Below are 15,208 nucleotides of genomic sequence, written 5' to 3' on the forward strand. Positions count from 1 at the left end.
CATTCCAAGGAGATTAGTTTGCTTTCTAGAAGTCCGGGGTCCTCTGCCAGCACTCAGAAGATGTTCTGTTGGAATTGTTCCACATGCAAATAATTTTTTAGTATATTTGGGGCATAGAAGATGGCCTCCCTGTCCTATTCCTCTGCCATCTTGAAGGTCCCCCTCTTTTATTTTAATTTAATGATGGTAATACAGTGAGACAGGAAGCTGGATTTCAAAGTCTGTAACAGGCTAGGTATATAAAAAAATTAGATATCTGTGTACCTAGACAACGTAAATGTAATGTGGGCAATCCAAACTCTGGAAGTATTAAACATTTTAAACAGCTGTAACTTAACTTTGGGCTTCCCAGGTGGTGCTAGTGCTAAAAAGCCCACCTGCCAATGCAAGAGACATAAGAGATGAGAGTTTGATCCCTGGGTTGGGAAGATACCCTAGAGGAGGGCATAGCAACCCACTTCAGTATTTTTGCCTGGAGAATCCCATGAACAAAGTCTGGTAGGCTACAGTCCATAAGGTCACAAAGAGTCAGACACAACTAAGGTGACTTAGCACACACAAGTATGCACATAACCTAGCTCTAAAGGGAAATCCAGGTGTTTGACATTTTATTGTAACCTCAAACTCATTTCTAAAATACAATCTATCATCACCCCTAGACTGTTACCCTATGGCTCATTGAAGACTTCTTTTCACTTACCTGGTCCTGCAATTTACCATCATCATAATCTTGGTGAAGTTATTTAAACTCTGCACTTGAGTTTTCTCATATTTTCATTGAGGATAATAGTAGAAACTACCTCATAGGGTTGCAGTAAGGAATAAATGTGTTAATTTTGTAAAGCGTTTAGAAGAATGCATGACAGTGTAGTAAGCAATGGGGAAGCATAGTTTGTTGAGGTTCCCATATTTCATGTTCAAAATGCTCACTTCCACTCTTTCCTCTGCCTCAGTTTCCTTGTCTACTTGGTTGCCAAGGGCTATGGGATTCTTTTCCTCTTTTTATATGGCTCACTTCCTTTCTTTTTATTCTAATTGCCACCACCTAAATTAAGTCCATGCTGCTGCTGCTAAGTCGCTTCAGTCGTATCTGACTCTGTGTGACCCCATAGATGGCAGCCCACCAGGCTCCCCTGTCCCTGGGATTCTCCAGGCAAGAACACTGGAGTGGGTAATTTAGTCCATAGGTACAACCAATTAGCCTACAGACTGAATATAGCCTATACGTTTGTTGTGTTTCCTCTAAATTAATAAAAGTTTGCTTTGAAAATGCATTTTAAATTAGTAATGCATTCCACATTGCTCAAAATGTGAAATATACAAAGTGATATACAATGAAGAGTCTCCCCCCAGTCTTGTCCCCTAGTTGCCTCAGGCAACTAAAGTTATGTTTATTCTAAATTCTTCCACAGACATTTTATGCATATCAAACAAATGAGTATTATTTTCTCCCCCTTCCCTTTATAGTAACATACTCTGCATATTGTTTTGTTCTTTGCCTTGTCTCCTTAAAAATATATTTTGGGGACCTTTATACACACACACATATATATGTAAAGAAATAACTCATTCTCTTGTATGACTGCAGAGTTTTACTATATGGATGAGCCACAATTTAAACAGTTTTCTATTGAATGACAGTTAAGATAGTTCCAAACTTTTGCAGTGTTGTTTGTTGTAGCAATAAAAAAAGGTTATAAGTATATGTATTAGTCTTCTAGGGCTTCAATAACAAAACAGTGTACAGACTTTATGGTTTAAACAACAGAAATTTATTTTCTTGTAGTTCTGAAGGTTGGAAGTCCAAAATCAGGATACCAACATGATTGAGTTCTGTTGAGGGCCCTCTTCATGGTTTGCAGATGGCTGCCTTCTCCCTGCTCATATGACCTCTTTGTGCTCCTGGAGAAAGAGAGTGAGCTCCCTGATGTCTGTTCTTATAACGATACTAATCTTATTGGATGAAGCCTCTACCCTTATCACTTCATTTAACCTTAATTACTTCCATAAAATCCTTATCCCTAGATACAGTCACACTGGGGGATGGGAGTTCAACATATGAATTTGTGGAGGGACACAATTCAGTCTGTAGAAGTATGTCAGTTTTCCTGGACTCACACTCTTAAAAAATGGTTGATTGCCAATATTTTCATATTTTACTTAAAACTCTAGAATTCCACCTTCTCTTAAATAATCAGAAGATACTGAACCAGTATTCCTTTATGTCAACAGTTGCCTAGAGTTGGTAAACTGCTTTCTCCTTTCCTTTTTAGACAGGACATATTCTCCATCTGGCCTAGGTGATCTTAATCTATCGGACGCTCCTAGGTTGAGTTTGTGACACCTATGTAAGGTCTTACTACAATACACATAAAATAACCCAATAGGTTCTAGTTCTAGCTTGAATCTTTTTACCTCCTTTATTCTGTAGAATATGGTCAGAATATCTTCCCTAAAACACATTTAAAAAAATTATGTCACTCTCTTTTGCTCCACGATCATTTACTGGGGGCCTACATAGTTCCAGGCATTATGCTAGAAGCTGGAGTTAAGCGTAGTGAACACTTGCCTTCAGAGAGTATATAATCTACTCTTCCTCTCATCTGAATTCCCTTTATATCACTTATTGACTGATCTTATTTCCTCAAGGTGACCTCACCACAGACCATTACTTTGGAATTTTTTCTGACTATTTCACTGTCAGTTATGTCCTCTTCTAATTGATGTTCCTATCCTCAAATTGTAATTAAGCATTTCAGCATCTATTATCTTGTAATGGTTGGTTGTTATTGTTTTATGCATAGTTATATCTCACTATGTAGACTTAAGACCTCAGATCTCTACAGGATCCTATAAGATGAGAAATCATGTCCGTATAAAGGGAGAAGCCATTTATAACCTACAGCTAATTTTTCTTTTGTGCCAATGTGGATTCCATGTTGTAAGATCTCTCAACCTTTGTGGAAAAGCAGGAAATGGAATTTTTAAATTTATTTTTAATTGGAAGATAATTGCTTTACAATATCGTGTTGGTTTCTGCCATACATCAACATGAATCAGCCATAAATATACATATGTCGACCTCCTTCAACCTGCCTCCACCTCCCACTCCATCCCACCCCTCTAATTGTCACAGAGCAATGGTTTTGATCTCATACAGCAAATTTCCACTGGCTATCTATTTTACAAATGGTAATGTATATGTTTCAATGTTACTCTCAATTTGTCCGACCCTCTCCTTCCTCCATTGTGTCTACAAGTCTGTTCTCTATGTATGCATCTCTGTTGTTGCAATGCAAATAGGTTCATCTTTCTAGATCTAGAAAGCACCATCTTTCTAAATTCCATATGTGTTCATATATGATATGTGTTTTTCTCTTTGTACTTACTTCACCATGTGTAATAGGCTCTAGGTTTATCCACTTCACTAGAACTCACTCAAATGTGTTTATAGCTGTGGAATATTCCATTGTATATACATATGTACCACAGCTTCTTTATCTGTTCATCTGTTGATGGGCATCAAAGTTGCCTCCATGTCCTGGCTGTTGTAAATAATGCTGCAGTGAACATTGATGTGTATTTTTCAGTTATGGTTTTCTCAGGTTATATGCCCAGTAGTAGGATTTTGGGGGGCATATGGTAGTTCTATTCCTAGGTTGTTTTTTTTTTTTTTAAGAAATCTCCATATTGTTCTCTATAGTGGCTGTATCAATTTGTATTCCCACCAACAGTGCAAGAGGGTTCCCTTTTCTTGACACCCTCTCCAGCATTTATTGTTTGTAGATTATTTATGTGATGGCCATTCTGACTGGTTTGAGATGACACCTCTTTGTAGTTTTGATTTGTATTTCTTTAATAATGAATGATATTGAGCATCATTTCCATCTGTTAATGTCATCTTTGTTTTCTTTTATCAGTGTCTTATAGTTTTCTATATACAGTTCTTTTGTCTCCTTAGGTAAGTTTATCCTTATATATTTTACTCTTTTAATTAAAATGGTAAATGAAACTGATTCCTTAATTTCTCTTTCTGAGTTTTCATTGTTACTGTATAGGAATGCAAGTGATATTTGTGTATTGATTTTGTATCCTGTGACTTTACTAAATTCATGAATTAACTCTGTTTAATTTTCTGATAATATCTTTAGGGTTTGCATCTGTAAGGAAATAGTATCTGTAAGGAACTAGAATTATTTAAAAAAAGAAATCTGCTTTTAAAAGAGAATGTTAAAAAAAAAGAATATACATATATATATATATATATATCAGTAAGTTCAGTTCAGTTCAGTCGCTCAGTTGTGTCCAACTCTTTGTGACCCCATGAATCACAGCAAGCCAGGCCTCCCTGTCCATCACCAACTCCCAGAGTTCACTCAGACTCACGTCCATTGAGTCAGTGATGCCATCCAGCCATCTCATCCTCTGGCGTCCCCTTCTCCTCCTGCCCCCAATCCCTCCCAGCATCAGAGTCTTTTCCAGTGAGTCAACTCTTCACATGAGGTGGCCAAATTACTGGAGTTTCAGCTTCAGCATTATTCCCTCCAAAGAAATCCCAGGGCTGATCTCCTTCAGAATGGACTGGTTGGATCTCCTTGCAGTCCAATAAGTATAACTAAATCACTTTGTTGTACCACAAACTAACAAAACGTTGTAAGTCAACTATATTTCAATAAAAGTAAAGAGATGAGAGGAAGAAATATTATCAGCTATTTTGATTCTAATTTTTAACATTGCTGTAAGAATGAGGGAAGCATCTGCAATGGACTGCCAATTTTCTCTATCTGACGTATATTGCAAAACACTTGAGGGTGAGATTCAGTAAAGACCAGGTGGAAGCTTGGTACTATCTGCTCCGCCCCCCCTCTATATGTATGTATGTATGTATATACATGCTGCTGCTGCTGCTAAGTTGCTTCAGTCGTGTCCGACTCTGTGCGACCCCAGAGACGGCAGCCCACCAGGCTCCCCCATCCCTGGGATTCTCCAGGCAAGAACACTGGAGTGGGTTGCCATTTCCTTCTCCAATGCATGAAAGTGAAAAGTGAAAGTGAAGTCGCTCAGTTGTGTCCGAGTCTTAGTGACCCCATGGACTGCAGTCCACCAGGCTCCTCCATCCATGGGATTTTCCAGGCAAGAGTACTGGAGTGGGGTGCCATTGCCTTCTCCGATGTATATACATACATACATATATATATATGTATATTTATATTATATATAAATTATTATATTGTATATATAATACATATATATACACAGTTTCTACTACAGTGTTAATTATTTATGTCTATAAAGTTAGTAAAATCCTCAAGTCAGCTGTAATCTCCAGTAGTAACATAGCAGTTCTGCTTTCTCCTAATACCTAACATGTGCCTTTGAATGCAGTTATCAGGACTGCCTTCCTTGCCCTTCTTTTTTGCCAAATGTACTGATGCAGATTTATTAACTGAGCTCCTCTTTTTTTTTCTTTTTTAAAAAATTGACCATTTATTTCTCTAGAATTTGTTTCATTTATTCTGCATTTCTCTTCCATTTCACTTCCCTTGAAATGCAAACTCAAAAACAAGGTACAATATCCTCAGAAAGGTCTTCACAATGCTGAACAGATATTTAATTTTTAATTAGTTAGGGCTGTTTATTCTAGCTCTTTTTTTTCTTTCAGTGCTGTCAATGATGTAGTTGCTTCATCTTCAATCAAAATAATGTATAACAAAAATTTATTCATTTTCTTATTTTAAAGACTAGTTCTGATAAATATGTACAATGTAGCTCCTCCAGCTTTTTGTTTGTTTGTAGCTAGATCCTAGAATCAATATGTAGCCTTGAAAATAACAATAAATTATTAATGTTATTGATACCTTTATTTACATGACCTCCATAGGTACTGCAAATTGAGATGTCCCAGGACTCTTATGACTTCCTTGGCGGCTCAGATGGTAAAGCATCTACCTACAATGCAGGAGACCCGGGTTCAATTCCTGGGTCAGGAAGATCCCCTGGAGAAGGAAATGGCAACCCACTCCAGTACTCTTGCCTGGAAAATCTCATGGATGAAGGAGCCTAGTAGGCTGCAGTCCATAGGGTCGCAAGGAGTCAGACATAACTGTGCAATTTCAGTTTATTTCTTCAGGACTCTTATAGGATTACTTGCCTTGGTGCTCATGAGTCAGGTAGCTCAGACAGTGAATGAAGAGGCCATTCAAAAGATAAAAGTGGCTGCCCTTAAGCACTTGTAACAAGCATGGGCAAAGACCACTGTGTTATTTTATATTCATTTTGGTTGCTTCAGTGGCACCATGTTTCATTTGTTGGAGGAGACTGTTGCATGAAACAATAGTATAAAGTAATAAAGTGGATTGCATGAGATTTTACATGATTTTGCAGAGCCCTTTTTCTAAACCAATTCTTCAATGCCAAGCTGGAGCACTGTATTCCTTAAGGTTTTGTCAGATGATTAACATCACAGTCACTAAGAATCCTTTAATACTCGTTTCAAACGTTCAATAGTAGAGCATACTGCTAACATATAAAAACATCTCCATTATTATTTCCAACATCATCAAACTATTTCAAACTGTAGGACAGTCGCAATTACTTTAAGGGAAGAAAAGAGCATTGGTATCAGACATCATCCTTAGATTCAAATCCAAGTCATTTACCAGCTCGGTAAACTTGGGATTATTAATTTCTCTAAGTCTGTATTTCTTCATGTACATAATAGAATCAGCAGTACTTACCTCACAGAGATTGTGAAGATTAAATGTGTCCCTTTGGATATACCGTAGAAATGAATTGATATATCTGGTATTTTCCTAAAAGTAACCACTGAGGTGGGGAAGTTAGTTGGAGATACAGATGGAACAAGATTTTCCATGGCTGAAAATCAGTGAAGCTGAGAATAGGTGGGAATAGACTGAGTGCCGAAGAATTGATGCTTTTGAACTGTGGTCTTGGAGAAGACTCTTGAGAGTCCCTTGGACTGCAAGGAGATCCAACCAGTCCATTCTGAAGGAGATCAACCCTGGGATTTCTTTGGAAGGAATGATGCTAAAGCTGAAGCTCCAGTACTTTGGCCACCTCATGCAAAGAGTTGACGCATTGGAAAAGACTCTGATGCTGGGAGGGATTGGGGGCAGGAGGAGAAGGGGACGGCCCAGGATGAGATGGCTGGATGGCATCACTGACTTGATGAACGTGAGTCTGAGTGAACTCCGGGAGTTGGTGATGGACAGGGAGGCCTGGCTTGCTGTGATTCATGGGGTCACAAAGAGTTGGACATGACTGAGCGACTGAACTAAACTGAGGCACATGGAATTCATCTTTACTTTTGTATGCATTTGCAATTATTCAAAATAAAAAAAATTGTGTGGTTTTTTAAATGCTGTAAGAGTGAATTCAAGTTTGTCTAATGGTTTATAGAGAAACTATTTTCCTTGATATCAATTTAACAGATTAAGCGGAAACTTGGAAAACCATAGGTCAAACTTTCATCTATGTCCTCTACCATATATCATAGTGTTATAACTGGAGGAGAGCTGAAAAGGGCTAAGTAGTTTACTCAAAATGACACTCCTAGATAACAATAGAATACAACATAGGTCTTCAGCTCCTAAGTAAAAGATTTTCCCATTGTTCATGCTGACTTCTTTAACTATAGCACTTTTTAACATAAGTTCCATCAATTTCTTGCATGTAAGATTTTTTTAAATAAATTTACCTATTTGATAGAGAACAAGGGGACTAATTTGAGAAATCTGAGGTTAATTTATACAATCCTTTTAAATCTACTGTTTCAGTTGATCCTGGCAATGATCCTATGAAGTTCACAATGATCTTGTTAGCAAGAGTTATTTCCACTTTCTATGTTAAGTGATAGGACATGTCCAAATTTATTCAACAATTTGGTAATTGAACTAGAACTAAAACTTGGCTCTGGAGGTCATTGAACCTGAAATCCACTTTCATTGCTAGTTTTAAACATTTGTAATAATTCCCTTTAACTTTCCAGAATCAAGAATCTTAATCTCTAGCACATTCTAGGGTGATTTTTCTTTCATGCATATTTGGGTTTTCTGTGAAAAAGAAAATGGAGTTTTACATCAGCCTCTGGGGGGAATGAAAGTGGCCTAAAACACTGAACACATTTCAGGTGATTTTGTTGGAACATAAACTCACGTGGGAATACAAAAATCGTAAAATTAGGTATTGTTATTGTTATTGTGAGTGGCTTGGATCTTTAAAGTGTGACTGTACATATTGTACATAAGTGAAGTTGCTCAGTTATGTCTGACTCTTTGCAACCCCATGGACTAGCCTGCCAGGCTCCTCTATCCATGGGCTTTTCCAGGCAAGAATACTGGAGTGGGTTGTTATTTCCTTCCCAGGGATTCATCCCAACCCAAGGATTGAACCCAGTCTCCCTCACTGCAGGAAGACTCTTTACCATCTGAGCCACCAGAGAAACATACTTTTGTGTAATTTAGTTTTGGATTTTCTGACAAAGGTATTCCTAAAATCTTATATGGAAATTTCACATTTACATCTTATAAGAAATTTTTTTGGCTTTTATTATTATTGTAGTTTATTGCATACTGTGCCTAACAGGATGTTTGGGAGTAACATAGGCAGCAGTTTCTTGCCCATTGTTTTACCAAGGAAAAATTAAATAAAATTATTTATACAGTTTCTTCAAAGCCATGGTGGTTAAAATCTATTATGTTATGCTTTTTCTGTTTTTTCTTTTCTTTTCTTTTCTTTTTTTACTTTACAATATTGTATTGTTTCTGCCACACATCAACATGAATCTGCCACAGGCGTACGTGTGTTCCCTATCCTGAACCCCCCTCCCACCCCCTGTACCATCCCTCCGAGTCATCCCAGTGCACCAGCCCCAAGCATCCTGTATCAAACCTGGACTGGCGATTCGTTTCTTATATGATATTATACATGTTTCAGTGCCATTCCCCCAAATGGTACTTTCTATTCCCCTGGAAGATATACAATTAAACTGTCTGAAAATATATGTGTATCTAGTTGGTCTATAGTTATCTTTTTCTAACATAAGAGACATAAGAAATGCTTCTTAAAAATACCTATAATTTCAAAACCCTAAAACATTGATTTTTCATTTTTCAAGCAGTTTCAGAATTTCTTACATGTCAGAGGCAGAAAGTGAGTGGTACCTGGTCAAGATCTTCTGAAATGACTGATTTGTTGTCCTTAAAGTTGTTTTTTCTTGTAGCAGAAACTTTTTTAGAAAGAAGATACTCACCAGATTTGGGATATTAGCAAGTAGTGAGGGGGTACTATAAGTACTGTAATTTGAGTTAGAGAATAAGAGTTCTGGTTCTGACTCCATCACTTTTAAACTATATGACCTTGGGCCTCCAAATTACTTTCCTGTGAAATGGAAATGATACATGAAATCTCTCTATTTCCCTACTGTAAAATTATATAGATGCACATGAGGGATTATTATTTGTATTGCAAATGGTCTATCTTGTTAAGATACAAAGGAACTTCATAGGTCAGTGTCAGGATCCCCAATTCTTTGCTTTCTTTTGTAGTTGTAGACTCTAGTGACTCTTCTTTGCTTTCCTCCTTAAAGATTTAACTTCTCATTTCACCCCTAGACACTTTTTCCTCCTCAATTCTGGACAAACAGTGAGGTGTGTTTTTACTTGTCAGTTACCTGCTCCTGATGCTAAGAAAAATTGAAGGCAAAAGAAGAGAGTGGCAGAGGATGAGATGGTTAGATAGCATCCCTGACTCAATGGACATGAATTTGAGCAAACTGCAGGAGATAGCAAAGGAAAAGGAAGCCTGATATGCTGCAGTCTGTTTGGGTTGCAAAGAGTCGGACACAACTTAGTTACTGAACAACGAACAACAGTACCTGCTCCTGTCCTTTGAAGGCACTGTTCACATTCATAAAGCAAGCAGATCACTGTGGAATACAGTGGGTAACAAAATAAACTTGGAACATGACAAAAGATTATACTAATAATCTTATGAAATTTCTATGGTCATAGTCCCAGATGCATGGTTTGTGATGTTTTGTATATATGAGACATTGACTTGCTATGGATGGGACTCAATCTTCCTCTCTCTCTCCTTTTTTTCCTCCAGTACTCCCTTCCTTAAGAAAAGAACCCAGAGGGGTTGGGATGGGGAGGGAGGTAGGAGGGGGGTTCAGGATGGGGAACACATGTACACCTGTGGCAGATTCATGTCAATCTATGGCAAAACCAATACAATATTGTAATTAGCCTCCAATTAATAAATAAATATAAATAAATAAAATTTTTAAAAAGGAAAAACAAAAAAAAAAAAAAGAGAAGAACCAGAAAGTCCAGCTTCTAGAATGTTTCTTTCTTTCTTTCTTTTTTTTTTTTTGGCCATGGCGCTTAGCATTCAGGATCTTAGTTCCCCCTTAAGGGAATCAGGGATGGAACAGGTATCCCCACTCTCCCTCCACCCTCCAACACCCATGTAATGGAAGCACTGAGTCTTAACCACAGGGCTGCCAGGGAAATCCAAGAAAGTACAGCTTCTAGATACAAAGGCTTGTAGAGCCAATTCAAGCAGAATAATGGTTATTATCGTAAGTAGGTAATTTGCATTTCTGAAGCCCTCCTGCTCATATGGTTCACATCTCAATAACCCAGGACTTAACCAACCCCTCTTTGGTTATTTCCTGACCAATTCTTAAACAATTTCTGAGCAGCCTCTTAGTCACAGACACTTTGAAGGGTGGTGCCAACTCTAGAGAAAAGCAAAGTTTATAAAGCCTTTGAAAAAACCCTGAATTTTCTTTAAGATTGTTCTGTAAATCCTAATTTCCTTGTTTTAGATTTGGTCTGCTATATATTAAAACTTTTTTTTTTTTTTTTTTTAGAGAAGCATATATACCTTTCTAATAGCTTTCCGTTTACTCATTATTAACAACATTTAGAATGTTGTCCAGGGTTTTCTAGTGGCTATTCCAATTGGCTGTTCTTTAAGTGAGAGGACACTAACCAGAAATGGCTGAGACATTCCTGTCAGCTATACACTTTTGACTAAAGAGTATAGCTAAAATATTTGACTAAATATTGCCATTTGACTAAATAGTTGTGATATAGATGAGACAAAAAGTTTTGTTTTGTTTTTTTTTTTCAGACTCCTTGATTATTGCCATTTATTTCAGGTCAGTTCAGTCACTCAGTCATGTCCGACTGTTCACGACCCCATGAACTGCAGGACGCCAGGACTCCCTGTCCATCACCAACTACCGGAGTCCACCCAAACCCATGTCCATCGAGTCTGTGATGCCATCCAACCATATCATCCTCTGTTGTCCCCTTCTCCTCCTAACCTCAATCTTTCCCAGCATCAGGGTCTTTTCAGATGAGTCAACTCTTCGCATCAGGTGGCCAAAGTATTGGAGTTTCTACTTCAACATCAGTTCTACCAATGACCACCCAGGACTGATTTCCTTTAGGGTGGACTGGTTGGATCTCCTTGCAGTCCAAAGGGACTCTCAAGAGTCTTCTCCAACACCACAGTTCAAAAGCATCAATTCTTTGGCGCTCAGCCTTCTTCACAGTCCAACTCTCACATCCATACATGACCACTGGAAAAATCATAGCCTTAACTAGACGGACCTTTCTTGGCAAAGTAATGTCTCTGCTTTTGAATATGCTATCTAGGTTGGTCATAACTTTCCTTCCAAGGAGTAAGCGTCTTTTAATTTCATGATGGAAATCACCATCTGCAGTGATTTTGGAGGCCCCCCCAAATAAAGTCAGACACTCTTTCCACTGTTTTCCCATCTATTTGTGATGAAGTGATGGGACCAGATGCCATGATCTTAGTTTTCTGAATGTTGAGCTTTAAGCTAACTTTTTCACTCTCCTCTTTCACTTTCATCAAGAGGCTCTTTAGTTCTTATTCACTTTCTGCTGTAAGGGTGGTGTCATCTGCATATCAGAGGTTACTGATATTTCTCCCATCAATCTTGACTCCAGCTTGTGCTTCTTCCAGTCCAGCGTTTCTCATGATGTACTCTGCATAGAAGTTAAATAAGCAGGGTGACAATATACAGCCTTGACGTACTCCTTTTCCTATTTGGAGCCAGTCTGTTGTTCCATGTCCAGTTCTAACTGTTGCTTCCTGACCTGCATATAGGTTTTTCAAGAGGCAGGTCAGGTGGTCTGGTATCCCCATCTCTTTCAGAATTTTCCACAGTTTATGGTGATCCACACAGTCAAAGGCTTTGGCATAGTCAATAAAGCAGAAATAGATATTTTTCTGGAACTCTCTTGCTTTTTTTTTATGATCCAGCAGATGTTGGCAATTTAATCTCTGGTTCCTCTGCCTTTTCTAAAACCAGCTTGAACATCTGGAATTTCACAGTTCACGTATTGCTGAAGCCTGGATTAGAGAATTTTAAGCATTACTTCACCAGCGTGTGAGATGAGTGCAATTGTGTGGTAGTTTGAGCATTCTTTGGCATTGCCTTTCTTTGGGATTGAAATGAAAACTGACCTTTTCTAGTCCTGTGGCCACTGCTGAGATTTCCAAATTTGCTGGCATATTGAGTGTAGCACCTTCACAGTATCATCTTCCAGGATTTGAAAGAGCTCAACTGGAATTTCATCACCTCCACTAGCTTTGTTTGTAGTGTTGCTTCCTAAGGCCCACTTGAATTCACATTCCAGGATGTCTGGCTTTAGGTGAGTGATCACACCATCGTGATTATCTGGGTCGTGAACACCTTTTTTGTACAGTTCTTCTGTGTATTCTTGCCACCTCTTCTTAATATCTTCTGCTTCTGTTAGGTCCATACCATTTCTGTCCTTTATTGAGCCCATCTTTGCATTATAGTATTATTGCCATTAACCTTTCTTATTCCCATGACCATTCACTGGACGTTAGCACACTGTATAGAGGAAGTACTCTGCTAAAAGAAAGGGATACAGAGAAGAACAAGATCAAGTAGCTATTGTGGGGCTCGCTTTATGGTAAGGGAAACAGACAATGCCTTTGTGCAAGATACTATTTTAAACTTTTAAACACGTATTAAATTGATAAATCCTATGGACTGGTACTATTATTATCCTTATTTTATAGTTGAGGAAATAGACAAACGGTGATGGAAAAAATTGCCTGAAGTCTTAATGTTATAAAGTTGCAGAACCAGGATATTAACCTAGGCAATATGATGTATGGACAAGAAGGGGAAGTGACTGGGAGATGATAAATTAAGTTTAAGACATATTTCTGCAGTACAGTTTATTGCATCTGATAAACAGTTGGCTGGAGATGGAGAGAGAAGAGTCAAAGGTGACTGACCTTCAATCACTGAGACTGAGAATGGATTAATAGTAATGCTAAACAATTTAGATTGTAAATATAGGAGGTGGAGAAAGTTTGCAAGCACACTGAGTATAAACAACTTGTCTGATGCCTAGGGGATATTCTTCTGGTCCAGAGAGAAAGATTCTTATTCTTAATAATAATAATGGTAGTGATGATAACAATAGCTAATTATGTTGAGAATTTTTTATATGCTAAGAGCTATTTTAAGTGTGTTTACCTGTACTAATCCATTGAATCCTCACATTAACCCTATAGATATGTCATTTCCCCCTACCTCTTGTCAGGTAAAGGAAGTGAGGTTCACAGGTGTTAAATAGCTTATCAAAGTCACTCTGCTTCCTCAACTCTGTTGTTTCATGATCCATAGGAATTGAGGAAGACCAGATAAGAGAGGGCTCTTGAAATTCTCTTGGCTAGAATTAACAAAGCTTAGTCGAGGGGTGGATGAATGAAGAAAGTGAAAGTGAAGTTGCTCAGTTGTGTCCAACTCTTTGCGATGCCATGCACTGTAGCCTACTAGGCTTCTCCGTCCATGGGATTTTCCAGGCAAAAATACTGGAGTGGGTTGCCATTTCCTTCTCCAGGAGATCTTCCCAACGAGGCATTGAACCCGGGTCTCCTGCATTGTAGTCAGACGCTTTACCGTCTGAGCCACCAGGGAAGTCCTGGATAAATGGAGAGGAAGCACCAAATTCTCTCCCCTCTCTCCTACACATTTTTCTGACAGCAACCAAGCAAGCTCTCTTGGCTTTCATTATGGCCTGCCTGTGCAGTATGAAAATTATCTGACCAGACATTCTTTTTCTACAATCGCACCTCTTTTTCCCCGTCCTTCTTAAAATCAGAAATGGCTGCCCTCTCTGGCCTTTTATACTTCACAGTTAATTACACCTCAAACATCTCTTATACTTTAACCTCTTTAACTTTCTTTTATTCTTCTCTACTTTTGTCCAGTTCCTACAATGAGAAGACACACTTCATTATCTTTTTCTGTCACTCATCAAAAACTTTTATAAATGTATTGAAGACTACCGTGTGCCAGACACTACTCTAAGCCTTTTAAATACGTTACTGAAGAAAACATCAAAGGTGAAGAAAATCTCTGCTTTCAAAATTTTACAATTTAATGGAAATTAGAGTTGAGTTTTCTGCATCTGACTTCTGAAGTACTTATTCATTACTAGATTTCTTCCTCCATTAACCCTAACTCCTACTCCTAAAGAGGCTTCATAGAAGCCTTGGGACTCAGCAGAGAACAATTTAAAATCTTTTAATTTTACATGGGGAAGTTGAGGATTAGACAGAAAAATGCCTTGACAAAGATTATAGGATGTAATTCCTGGGCATCTAACTCCCAGTTCAGTGCTCTCTGCTATACTTGCTGACTCTCCATGTCTGGTTGACCCAGATCTAAAACTGATAACAAGGTGCCTAGTATAAACTCTGAAAGTGAAAGTATTAGTCCCTCAGTTGTATCCCACTCTTTGCGGCCTGCCAGACTTCTCTATCCATGGAATTCTCCAGACAAGAATACTGGCATGAGTAGCCATTCCCTTCTTCAGGGGATCTTCCTGACCCAGGGATTGAACCTGGGTCTCCTGCATTGCAGGCAGATTTTTTACTATCTGTGCCATCAGAGAAGCCCAGAGTAACCTCTGACACATAGTAGTTATGCATAAATATTTTGTAAATGTTGAATATATACATGAACAGCTCTACTCATATATGGATCAAAGAAAATAAAATGTGTTTTGAGATAAAACTGGAGATATTTTAGAGTGTCAGAATTCTCCAAACTCTTTGAAAATGACCCAGAAATTTTCCTCATAATCTCAGTAGAAGATTC

Source organism: Capra hircus (assembly GCF_001704415.2).
Source record: "Capra hircus breed San Clemente chromosome X unlocalized genomic scaffold, ASM170441v1, whole genome shotgun sequence".
Lineage (NCBI taxonomy): Eukaryota > Metazoa > Chordata > Mammalia > Artiodactyla > Bovidae > Capra > Capra hircus.